The sequence below is a fragment of the Rhagoletis pomonella genome, unplaced genomic scaffold (assembly GCF_013731165.1).
Source record: "Rhagoletis pomonella isolate Grant_MI unplaced genomic scaffold, Rhpom_1.0 Rhpom_scaffold_00005, whole genome shotgun sequence".
NCBI lineage: Eukaryota > Metazoa > Arthropoda > Insecta > Diptera > Tephritidae > Rhagoletis > Rhagoletis pomonella.
Genome location: NW_023458559.1, coordinates 28,317,606 through 28,330,499, shown reverse-complemented (window position 1 = coordinate 28,330,499; position 12,894 = coordinate 28,317,606). Strand labels below are relative to the sequence as shown.

At 36.5% G+C, this 12,894-nt stretch overlaps 1 protein-coding gene across 1 annotated transcript in view; it reads right to left on the bottom strand.

The window, feature by feature from the left end:
• Nucleotides 1-12,894, bottom strand: part of LOC118740051 (ras-interacting protein RIP3-like) — a 342,513-nt gene that overhangs the window by 39,659 nt on the left and 289,960 nt on the right. The window lies entirely within an intron of this gene.

Below are 12,894 nucleotides of genomic sequence, written 5' to 3'. Positions count from 1 at the left end.
ATGCGATTTTACATAATAATATTCTATGTACATATATCACAGTTAGTATATGGATTTGGCTCTATAGTGTCAGGTAGAAAATAACTAAAGGGTCATCGAGTCTACTTAGACTACAATCTGTGTCATCCTTGACAACACGGAACCTTTCGATTACACTTCCAGTGAATCTATATCGAGACCATTTGTCCAAAAAGGCATAGGTATGTACTACTATTTGTAGTTAGAGTATCGCTTGGCTACGTCCTTTGCCAATCTTTCGTGACCAACTGGTCTATGAAATGCGTTCAAATGTATGGGTATTTTCTACCCTACTTTAGTTCCTTGTAGTAAACGATCACTTAGCCAGACTATGGAAAGGGCGACGACGTTGAATATGCAGGCATGATTTTTAAAATATAGAAAAAATCTCAGACGTTAAGAGCACAGTTCTTCACTTGACAACACGCCGTCAAATATCCTGACGTAGTCAAATATATTGTAACTGCCTTGGAACTTTCTTCCAAATAAGACTCCGAATAAAATAACACGGTTTGTGGGACAGGTTCGGTGCTCCAGTGATAGGTTTAAGGTAAGCTGTGGTGACTTTTCCGAAAATAGCTTCTTGGGAACTGTTAGCCCTTAAGATAAAATTAGAGCAATACTTTATTTTTATAGCCAGGCAATACTTTAAGCTGTAGCATCTATTCAAACCAGCCCTAAGCCAATTAAAATATGGAGCTGAGCAAGGTGGAGCAACAAATTGAATGAAAAAGTGGATGGATTACCTAAAGTAGAAGTTTGTTTGGATGAATATCCTCCCAAACAACAACAAATTTAAATCCATATTATCTTTCAGAAACAAGCGGCGGAGAAATATTAAGAGACCAAGACATTTAAGACTATAGCAGAACAACTTCAAAGGATCTGCTAAGTAATAGATCACGGGCAGCTATCACAGCGCATCCCTAGCGCTCCAACAGCCTAACTGATTTTGGCCGAGGTCAACAAATGCCAAATGATGCCAAGTTCTTCTCCACTTGGTCTTTCCATAGCAGTGGGAATCTCCCTCTTCCTCTACTACCACTAGTGGGTTCCGAGTTGAATACCTTCAGAGCTGAAACGTCGTTGAGTTGAGCTATATTCATATCGTTGTAACGTCCATACAGCTCATCGTGTCATCGTCCGCGGTACTCGCAGTCGCCAACGCGTAAATGCCCGCAAATACTCCAAGAGCTGCCTCATCAGGTGTTGTCATTGCCCATGCTTCTGCGCCCTATAACAGAACGGGCATGATGAATGACTTATAGAGTATGGTTTTCGTACATCGATAGAGGACTTTACTCATGAAATTCCTGCTCAGTCGTAAATAGCACTTGTTGACAAGAGTGATTCTGCGCTCGATTTAGATTCGAACAGTGTTATCGGTATTAAAGCTGGTTCCTAAGTTAAAGAATTTCTCCACGTTCTCGAAAATATAACTTGCAACAGCGACGTGGGTGCCAAGATGCTAATGCGCTGACTGTTTGTTTGATAACAGGAGATACTTCGTCTTGTCCACGTTTACCGCCAGAACCAATCACCTTTTTTATCTTATCCAACTTGGAAAAGGCAGAACAAACTTCGCGGTTCTTCTCACCGAGCAGTTCAGTTCTGCAGCTCTTATTATCTTCTCCAACATCAGATTAATGAAATCGCATAAAAGGAGTCGCCCTGTCTGAAACCCCGTTTGGTAGCGATCGGCTCGGCGAGGTATTTTCCACCTCCGACGGCGGTATTGCTCAACGTCATTTTACACAGCCGTATCACTTATTCAGGTACACCAAATTCAGATATCGCGGCGTATATGCAACTCCCTTTAAAGCTGTCGAAAGCGACTTTGGGGTGACAAATAGTTGGTGAGTGTCGATCTTTTCTCGCAGATCTTTTCAAAGATTTGGCGTATTGTGAATACTTCGTCTATGGGTAATTTTCCAGGACTAAATCCACACAATCAGCTTGTTGACGGTGGGCTTCAGTATTTCACACTCGACAAGACCTTGTAACCTATGCTTAGAAGGGTGATCCTGCGGTAGTTGGCGCGTATGGCAGGGTTGCCTTTCTTTTGGATTGGGCAGAACATACTTCCATGGGTTGATCTGGCCGTATTCTGCATTAGAGTTGATGCGTGCATCTCATCAGCTCCTCACGGCCGTACTTGAATAGCTCAGCTGGTTGTCAGCTCAAGTAGCAAATCGACTCTGTCATGATGGACTTGGTGTCCGGGTTCGTCTTCCCAGCAGCTTTCAGTGCTGCCACCACTCAGTAGGGTGAAAAAGTGATTCCTCCATAATTTAACCCTAGAACACACACCCGGGTACAAATGTATCCACTTTCATCTTTGAAGTGTTGTAACTTTTGAACCGCTATACCTCTATACCGGATCTAGGAAGATTATTTAGTTTTGAGTTCAAATTCAAAATTTGAACCAGATCGGACCATTGGTTCAGGAGCTACAGCCTTCCAAACACATTATATACGTAAACACACACCGGGGATACGTTTGTACCCCAATAGTAAAAATCCTCATAATAATAAAAAAAAAACATTTTTTATATTATTTTTTTATTTGAAAAATTAAAAATATTCATTTCACACATTATATTATTGACTTTTATTATAAAAATTATAAAAATGCATCTTATATCTAAGGAAAATCATGGCAAATAGAGCAATTTGTTGATGTGACCGAATGTTCAAGACACATTGGCTTCTTACATTTGTCGCACAGCTTTCTGGTTTTTCTACGGCGTTTTTCCTCTTGTGCGTAACATAAATAGCAAGATCCGGACACAGGTTTTGGCGTGCGCGCTGCGGCAGATGTTGATGCTGCTGTTGACACCATTGATTCCACCGGTCGGTTGAAATATGCTTCAATAGCAATTTTAGTCGAAAAATTTCGCGTCACTTGACGATTTATGGCTCTGGCTTCAATAATGGGCATACACAATGCTTCAGCCAAGCTGCGCAGGATCTGCTTACGCTTGTTGTTTGTTCTCTAAGGCAACATAGGGTTATTCATATCGTAGACAATGTAGGCTGCAAGAGCTGTAATGTCCAACATGTTGAAGAACATCGCTAGTGGCCATCGTTTTGTTTGTCTTTGTGTTGGATATTCCGCAAACATTTGGTCCATTCGATCAACACCACCTTTGGTACGATTATAATATTCAATTATTTCAGGTTTCCCACTGTCAGCTATTTCAGCATCATTATGCATGGTCGAAAGCAAAATTACTGCTTTATTTTTTTGGGAACATAAGAGCACATTGTCACATTATTTTTGAAGCCAAATGTCGTTGAACCAATTGTCCTGTTTTTGTTCTGCTTCATTTCTTGAGGAATATATGATTTGTTTTTGCGCTAAGTTCCAACGATCGTGAGTTTCCAGGTGAGAAGCAGTTCTGCAACTGGCAAGGTCGTAAACAAATTGTGCATTGTAATGTTTCGGCCACTTCCTTGGTATTTGGCAGACAAATCCTTCACCACTCGTTCGCCTTGGTTCGTTTCCCTACCAGTTTCTGCTTGGCCAGTATATATTTGTCCATGCAGTGGATATGCATTTGTGGCATCGCAAATCCACCAAACCTTGATACCATATTTAGCAGGTTTTGACGGTATGTACTGCGTAAACCGCGTGCGTCCACGGTAAGGAAATAATTGTTCATCAATCGTCAAGCATGAGCTGGGCTTGTAATGTGCAGCAAGATTATTGTTCATCATCGTCCACAACTCACTGATCGGTGCTGCTTTATCAGTTAGTAAGCGTGTTGCACGAGTGTTTTTATCGTCAAATCTTAGGAACCGCAATATCGAACAGAAACGGTTCACTCCCATTGTGGCGCGATATAAAGGATAGTTTTTGACGCTCCATAAATCTCGAACATGTTCTCCATTGCTATGGTTCGCACCAGTCATAATAAGTATGCCAAAAAATGCATACAGCTCTGTTATTGACACAGGCGTCCATGACTTAGGAGTTGTGTTTGGATGCGCATTGTTGTAAGCATTATAAGTTTCTTTTGCTAACTTATTTGTGTGGCGCATAATTATATCAGCCATTTCAACGTTCATGAAACATGTGAATGTTTGCTCTATTGACAACATTTCAGTGCATCTAGCTGGTCCAGAACGTTCTCTTATAATATTTTGTCTGAGTACCTGACGACTTACATTTGGTTCTTTCATCCACTCAGTACCATCACGTGCAACAAATTTTTCGGCACTAGCAGGTAATTCATTATTTTCTTCTACTTCTTCTTCTTCATCATCCTCATAGTCCGCATAATCAGGTAATACTTCTGCGGCACTTTGCGAAACTTCAGCATCGTCATCAGCAATTTCAATGTCATTGATTTGAATTTCTTCTTCATCTTCTGAGTCAAAGTCATAGGGAGCGTCATCGTCACAAATTTCATCAAATAAAGATTGTATATATAATTCTCGCTGTTCCTCCGTTAGCCTGCATAATAAAAAAAAATTAGTATATGTTTACATTGAAAATATCAACAGGCAGCATTTATAACAACACCTCGTGTGAAAACAACCCTTGCAGCTGCATATAAAATACCAAAACCAGTTATACCAGTGTATTTGCTACCTATGTACCCATACCTTGCGCGACCTTTTTGCACATATCTTTTGAACCAGGTAGAATATTTCAATGAAATAAAAACAAAAATGTGTATTCGTTGTTACTCTACAAGTATATTATTATAAATTATATTATTTTGTTTTGCATTTATCAGGACAACAACAAAAACAAAAATCCACTGTTGCATGTCCTGACTTTATTTGCCCATATCGCTGGAACCAGTAGGAATATTCGAATGAAACAAAAGACAAAATACTTGTTATATATTAAAATATACATTTCAAAAAAAATCATAGAAATCGGTTGAATAAGCATTAAAAAAACCGCAAAATAAGGTCCCGGGTACAAACGTATCCCGGGTGTGTGTTTACGTGGTATTTTCTAGGTGTGTGTTCTAGGGTTAAGCATTGGCATTGTTGTTCTTTCAGTCACCGCGCATCAGTCATTAGGAGAACATGGAGAGTTTGACGGACAGGCTACTATAGAAGAACATATCAATTTCTACGTGAATGCTGCAAAATGTTGCCAATTGAATTATGAGTCGGAACTCGGAAAGCACAACAAGCAGCCAACTCAACATCTGTAGGTTCAGCAAAGGCACCCTTAAAACTTTTTGGAAATACAAAAATTAGTTTTGTTTCTTTCAAATTTTATTGAACGATATGCTGGATATCTATGTATATAATACGCGAAGGCATTTTTTGTGCAGCATAAAAGATCTGCACCGTTCGCTCGATTTTCAAATATGGGGGGTGTCAAGTTAAAGCGCTTCGCCTGTAGATGGTTTTATTTTTATACCTTTCATGAGCATGAAATGGTATTATAACTTTGGTCCGATGTTTGTAAGTACCAGAACAAAAAGAGATAGACCCATTAAAATGTATACTTATTTGATCAGAACGTCGAGCTGAGTTGATTTATCCATGTCCGTCTGTCCGTCTGTCCGTCTGTCCGTCTGTCTGTCTGTTTGTATGCAATCTAGTCTCTCAGTTTTCGAGATATCCGGATCAAATTTGGTAAGTGGGTGTATTTTTATAATGTATTAATCATTTGTCGGAACCGGAAGAATCGGACCACTATAACATATAGCTCCCATACAACTGATTGTTCAGATATGAGATTTTTCGTTATAACTTCTCCATTTATGCAGCTAGGAACATGAAATTTTGCAGTACTTGCACATATTATCAACAGAATACTTACAGTGGAAATTACAAAGATCGGGTCACTATAACCTATAGCTCCCATACAACTGATTGTTCAGATATGAGATTTTTCGTTATAACTTCTACATTTATGCAGCTACGAACATGCAATTTTGCAGCACTTGCACCCATTATTAACAGAATGCTTACAGTGAAAATTACAAAGATCGGTTCACTATAATCTATAGCTCCCATACAACTGATTGTTCAGATATAAAATTTTTCGTTATAACTCCTCCATTTATATAGCTGGGAACAGGAAATTCCGCACTGTTTTCAATAATTATCAACAGAAAACTTACAGTGAAAATTAAAAAGATCGGATAACTATAACCTATAGCTCCCATACAACTGATTGTTCAGATATGAGATTTTTCGTTATAATTCATGCATTTATGCAGCTAGGAACATGAAATTTCGCACCATTTTCACTCATTATTAACAGAATACTTACAGTGAAAATAACAAGGATCGGGTGACTACAACATATATCTTCCATACATCTGATTGTTCAGATATGGGTTTTTACTGTAAAACTCCTTTATTTGAACAGCTAAAACCGATAAATTTCGTAAGATATTTTATAAATAATAATACAAAGTCTACTGAGAAAATCGTCAAAATCTATGCTGTATAAGCTTTATCTCCTATAGCACTGATTGTTCAGATACCAGTTTTTGCGATATATCTCCTTTATGTAGGAAACTAAACGCAATAAATTGTGTCGGTTTACATACCGATCACATAGCAGTGAAAATCACTTAGATTGGTGCTAATATAAGGTATATCTTCCATACCTCTGTTTGTTCAGATGCGATTTTTTATATAGGTATGTAACTCCTCTATCGATGTATGCAGATGTACTCAAAAGCAGTAATCTGTCAAAGTAAAATTTGCAGATGTTCATGAAAGGTATGAAGCCTTCGGCATAGCCGAAGACAGCGCTGCTCTTACTTGTTTCGAAAAAAGTTGCCACCTTTTAAATAACTAAACTCAAGTTATTTACTAATCAATGCCCTCAGATCCGCACCGTCCGCTCGAATTTCAAAAGTGAGGTACCTAATTAAAGGGCTTAGGGTGTCGATGTTCAAGAAGGTTTTACTTTTTTGAAAAAAGTTGCTACCTGTTAAGAAATTAAGCTCAAATTAATTAAACGTTTAAATCAATTATTTAATATGGGTATCAATCGAAATGGTTTTGAAAAAACTTTATAACTTAACTACGTATAGGAGGGTTGCCACGTGTTAAAAAAAATTTATTTTAATTTTAATTAAAGGAATTTGGTAAGTGAATTAGGTATCGCTATATGGGTGTCATACAAAAGAGGTTTAAGAAGGTAGTAGTTTGGAAATATTTTGAATAGGGTTGCCACCTATTTGAGAAGTCTAATTCAACTATTTTATACCCAATTTTTTTTTTGAATATCAACATGGATGTCAACTGAAAGTGCTTCAAGAAATACTTAGTTTGACAACTTAGAACATTTTTGATGTGTTTGAGGGTTGCCCAGTTTAAAGGGCTAAACTAAAATTATTTTATAAGTTAAATGAAGTACTAACCGATGGTTATCAATGGAAATGAGTTTAAAATCCTTCATTTAAGAAGTATATTTAGGAGGGTTGCCACGTGTTAAAAAATGAATTTCCACTTAATTCAACAGTTACTTGAAATATTAATAACAATGCCAGACGAAAAATAATAATAATCTATACATATAATAAAATTGTAACAGGTCGATGTATGTACATTATAGATATTATAGATATTATTTTTTAGAGCACCAGAAGCCAAATCAACCATTTTTAGAATTTTTGTCTGTCTGTCTGTCTGTCTGTCTGTCTGTCTGTCTGTCTGTCTGTCTGTATATTTGTACGCGCATCAGTCGAAAACATGGAATTGAATGCAGTTTTCACCGTTGTATCGCTAGAGATTTAGCTTCCAATATAGAAGAAAAAATTAGAGAGTTGCCACCTGTGTTTAAAATTTCAGTTTAGGTCAATTGATACGGTAATGTGAATACTGCAATATGGCTGTCAAATGAAAGAAATTTACAAAGGCCTACAGCTGAAAATATGTTTGTGGAAGGTTGCCACCTATTTGAAAACTTTAATTTAATATAATTGATAGCATAAATTAAATATTGCAATATTGGCATCAAACTAAAGAAGATAGGAAATTTTAATCCTGAAAATATTTTTAGGGGATTTGCCAACTGATTGAAAAATTGTATTCATTGAAATTTAAAAAAAAAAATGAAATATTGCAATACGAATATTAAACTAAAGAGGATTAGGAAGCTTACTTTTGAAAATATTCTTGAAGCTGGTTGCCACTTATTTGAAAACTTTAATTCAGTTAAATTTACTATATAAACAAAGTGTTGCCATATGGGTATCAAACGAGAGTACTTGAGAATAATAAAATTGCAACAGGCCGATATCTGTACATAATAGATGTTAAAGAAAAATTAATAGGGGGTTTATTAGATCAACAGAAGCCAAATCTAAAATTTCGGTATGTTTGTCTGTATGTTTGCAAGCGCATCACGCAAAAGCTAATGTATGGAATTAAATGCAGTTTTGCTAGAGCTCTAAATGAAAATATAGAATCCATTTTTTTTTTGTTTTAGTTTATCGTCGATCATTATTCCTAGGTATTTGAGCGTATTAACTTTTTCCAGTGCGTCGTTGTTTATATTTAGAGTTAGCAACGCACCGTTCTCAAACTTTCGCCTTGATATAACCACAAACTTAATTTTTTTTATTTCTGTTTGGAAGGGTTTTCGCTAAAAAAAATTTTAACTTTTCGTTGTTGCTGCCAAAAAAATTAAGAAATCTGAGACGCCTCGTTTTACAATTTCATACAGTTCTCTTTACAATGCATTTCACTAAACTACTAAACGGCTGCATCGACTTGGTTCATATTTGGCAACACGTTGAAAATAAATATTCTGACCAAAAATTTACTCGGTATTTAGCTCGGGATATTCCTAAGATTCTTATACAGACTAAAACGTAAAAAACCAATATATAACTAAAACCAATTACGCTGGGGAACTGAAACTTAGCACTGATGCATATATTGAAAATGCATTGGGAAAGGGGGCGTGGCTCCTTCCTTCCATGCAAACTGAACTTCTCATATAGCTTATGTCTGGAACTGCTTACGCTAACGTCCTGAAATTCTACACAGCTACATATGTTACCAATACCGTAGTTATGGCTAAAAGTGATAATTACTGGAAAGACTGGATCGATATACATTTACGTAAACCCGCAAGTATCACTCGATTGGGAACCATTTTCTCCTAGATTTATTAATCCCATTGAACTATTGTAACTTTGTCTTTAATTTTCAGTAAAGTAAAATTTTTGTGAAAATTTTGAAGAATTTTTTTAAGTTTTTCACAAAGAATGGAGCTTTGCTTTTACGAGTTTCGCTAATAAACTGTCCTATCTACATACCTATTTGCATAAAATGATAGCCGTTTTCGTTGTTCGGAATAAACTCAAAAAACACTGAATAGAGTTCCGTCAGATTGTCGGAGGTTATCTTACATACATATATGGTCCAATTACATGCTACTATAAAACTCGCTAGGTGGTGCTGGAGTAGAGTTATTTATAAAAATCGTATTTATTAACCGATTTCGTTCAAATTTTAAATGTGAGCTATGTACCTGTACGATGGAAAATTCTTTTGATAAAAATTGACCCGATTAGTGCCGCTGGAGTTAAGGTAGAAATTCATAACACGTATTCATTTTATGGTAAGCAATGGATTTGCAGAAAATAAGCCCAATGGATGGCGCTGCAGCCGAAATGTATAGAAACCCCGTGTGGTTGGTCTGCTTTGGACCTATGTTTAAGTTATTTAGAAGAAGATGTTTAAATGAAGCATTTAGTTTTCAGATGTTTAAATGAAGCATGGGGTTAAGTTTTTCTGACGCCCTCATGCACGATCATGCGGCCTTGCACCTACCCTGAAATCAGTTCATAAATTTTACCACGAATTGTAAAAGTGGTGAATTAACAAGGAAAGATCACCGTAGGTATATCAACTGCTTCATTTGAAAGATACTTAAGAGATCACACTACTCATTTAGCAATGGACCGGAAAACTTTTCATCCTATGGGACAGCGAGGATTCTTGGCCTTCCTATGAAGAAAATGCACTTCTGTGCTCTTGAGTTTCCCTATAAGAACTTTTATTGGCATACGTAAGATCATACAAAAAGATTACGCATGATTGGCAGAGATCTCACAGGTGAAAATAAGACCATCAGTAAAGCTCATGACACCAAAAGGGATTGGTATTCCATATGGTATCACAGCGTTACTACTATTTGCCTATGTGTGAGGAGGATACTGCGCCTTAGTGGTTTCAACTTAAATCAAAAACTTTGACTTTACAGACTAATTTTGTATTTAAACGCTCTTTTGCATTGGCTAACGCAAAAGCTCTTATTAGGCGCCGCGAAGTAAGCGGGCATTGGCTAGTCTTATATATAACAAGTAAGAAAGTCTAAGTTCGGGCGGAGCCGAACATTAAATACCCGGCGCATGTATTAAATATATGTTTTTTCACCCTTCCGAAACCTTCCGCTAGATAGTAAGCCGAGGTGTATCAATTTTGAGTAAATTAGCGTCCTTCAATTTCGAAATATTGAAGTTTCAAGCATTTCTTAAATTTACCGTTATATGAGAATCGGCCGTTATTTTAGTCCGATTTCTATAATTTTCAACGCTTTGCTTACACGTGGCAAGTACAATAACCATACCGAGTTTGGTACAAATTGGTAGAACGGTTACCGATATACTTATATGTGATCATAAGTGGGCGGTGCCACGCCCATTTTCCAAAACTTTACCATAAACGTATTTCTTGGTAAAGAATTGTTGCAAGCATCAATTTTGAATAAATTAGCTTCAATATTTAATGATTTATCGAAGATTTTGTATTTCTCTAAATTACCGTTATATGGGATGTGGGCGTGGTTATTGTCCGATTTTAAAAAGTTTCGGCGGCTTTTTATGCTGTACCAAGGCCAACAACTGTGCCAAGTTTGGAAGAAATTGGTGCAGCGGTTACTGAGATATACATATGTAACCATAAGTGGGCGTGGCTACGCCCATTTTCCAAAAATTTATAATATTCTTATTTTTCGTCTAAAACTTATTATAAATATCAATTTTGAGTGAATAATCTCCAGTAGTTACTAAAATATCGCAGTTTTCGTATTTCTGAAAATTGCCGTTATATGGGAAGTAGGCGTGGTTATTGAGCGATTTTAAAAATTTTCGGCCATTTGGTATGTTATGTAAAGGCCAACAACTGTGCCAAGGTTGGAAGAAATTGGTGCAGCGGTTACCGAGATATACATATGTAACCATAAGTGGGCGTGGCTACGCCCATTTTCCAAAAATTTATAATATTCTTATTTTTCGTCTAAAAATTATTGTAAATATCAATTTTGAGTGCATTATCTTCAGTAGTTACTAAAATATCGCAGTTTTCGTATTTCTGGAAATTACCGTTATATGGGAAGTGGGCGTGGTTAAAGTCCGATTTCGCCCATTTTCAATACCAACCTACCTTGGATTAAGGGAAACCTACATACCAAATTTCGTTGAGATATCTCAATTTTTGCTCGAGTTATCGTGTACACGGACAGACGGACAGACGGACAGACGGACAGACGGACGGACGGACGGACAGACAGACATGGCTTAATCGATTTCTTTTTTCATCCTGATCATTTATGTATACATTTGTCTATATCTATCTCGATTCGTTTTGGCTGTTACAAACAACCGTTATGTGAACAAAATTAATATACCCTTGTGCACAAGTGCGCTCGGGTATAAAAATAAGTGCACGTTTATGATATGACCTCATAACTTGAGAACGGTTTCACCGAATTCAACCAAATTTATGTGGCATATTCAATCTATTATGTAGATGGTTTATGCGAAGTTTGCCCGGATTCGGAAAAGGGGACATGGCACCACCCATACTAACTAAAATATAAAAATAAGTGAACGTTTTTGGTGTGACCTTATAACTTGAGAACGGCTTCACCGAATTCAACCAAATTTATGCGGCATATTCGGGCTATCATGCAGATGGCTTGAATTCGAAAATATATATAAAAATTATAAAGGGTGTCCCAGAAGTAACGTTCCACACTTTAGGGGAAGGTAGGTGGGGGGTGAGCTCACTGATAAACAAAAAATTTTCAGGTAAAAGTGTCACCGTTTTTTGAAATATTTACATTTTTTCGAATTTAAAAAAAATCGTGCCTTTTCATGTGTTTTCTTTAACTGCAACTACAAACCGGGCAATACTTAGTAAATTTTTTATGTAAAATACTTCCAGATAGTTGCCTCTCCATACTCAAATGCAATGTAGTTAAAAAATATTAAGGAACCATCATAAAATTAGGACTATTTCTGGATTTTTAACTTTTTGATATTTTCTTCCCCAACTTTGACTATCTCGGGCGAAGAAAAATGTACTGAGCTATAACTTTACATTACATAAAAAAATTGCTCATTTAATAAAGATTTCAGAAAGGTGCCGCACTTAATGTTTTGAATAGAGAAAAAAACGTATAGCCGCTTTTGTGGGTAAAGGACTGTGACACGCTAGAATGTATTTAATAGATTTAAATTGAATTTGCTCTTGTTACCGTAAAATGACATGCTAAATAGTACAAAGGTACATAATTACTTGCTTCTGACATTATTTTATGTTACTTACCGGAATTCGGACTAGAGTCTATAACAAGGGCTATATCTATCAATATTTTGTGTGAAGGATGGGTTCACGTGAAATAAGATATACATGAGTTGTTTGAAGAAAAATTTATTTATTTATTGATAAAATATGCTCAAATTGGCGACCTTCTACTCTAATACAAGCTCGGCACCTTTTAAGAAAAGACGCTTTTAGAGATCTTAAACTCAATTGGGCTATCTCAGCAGCAGCTCCATTTATTTGTTCCCGCAAATGCTCTTCGTTTTGAATTGTTTTTGAATAAATTTTGTCCTTAAGACAGCCCCAGTAGAAAAAATCTAA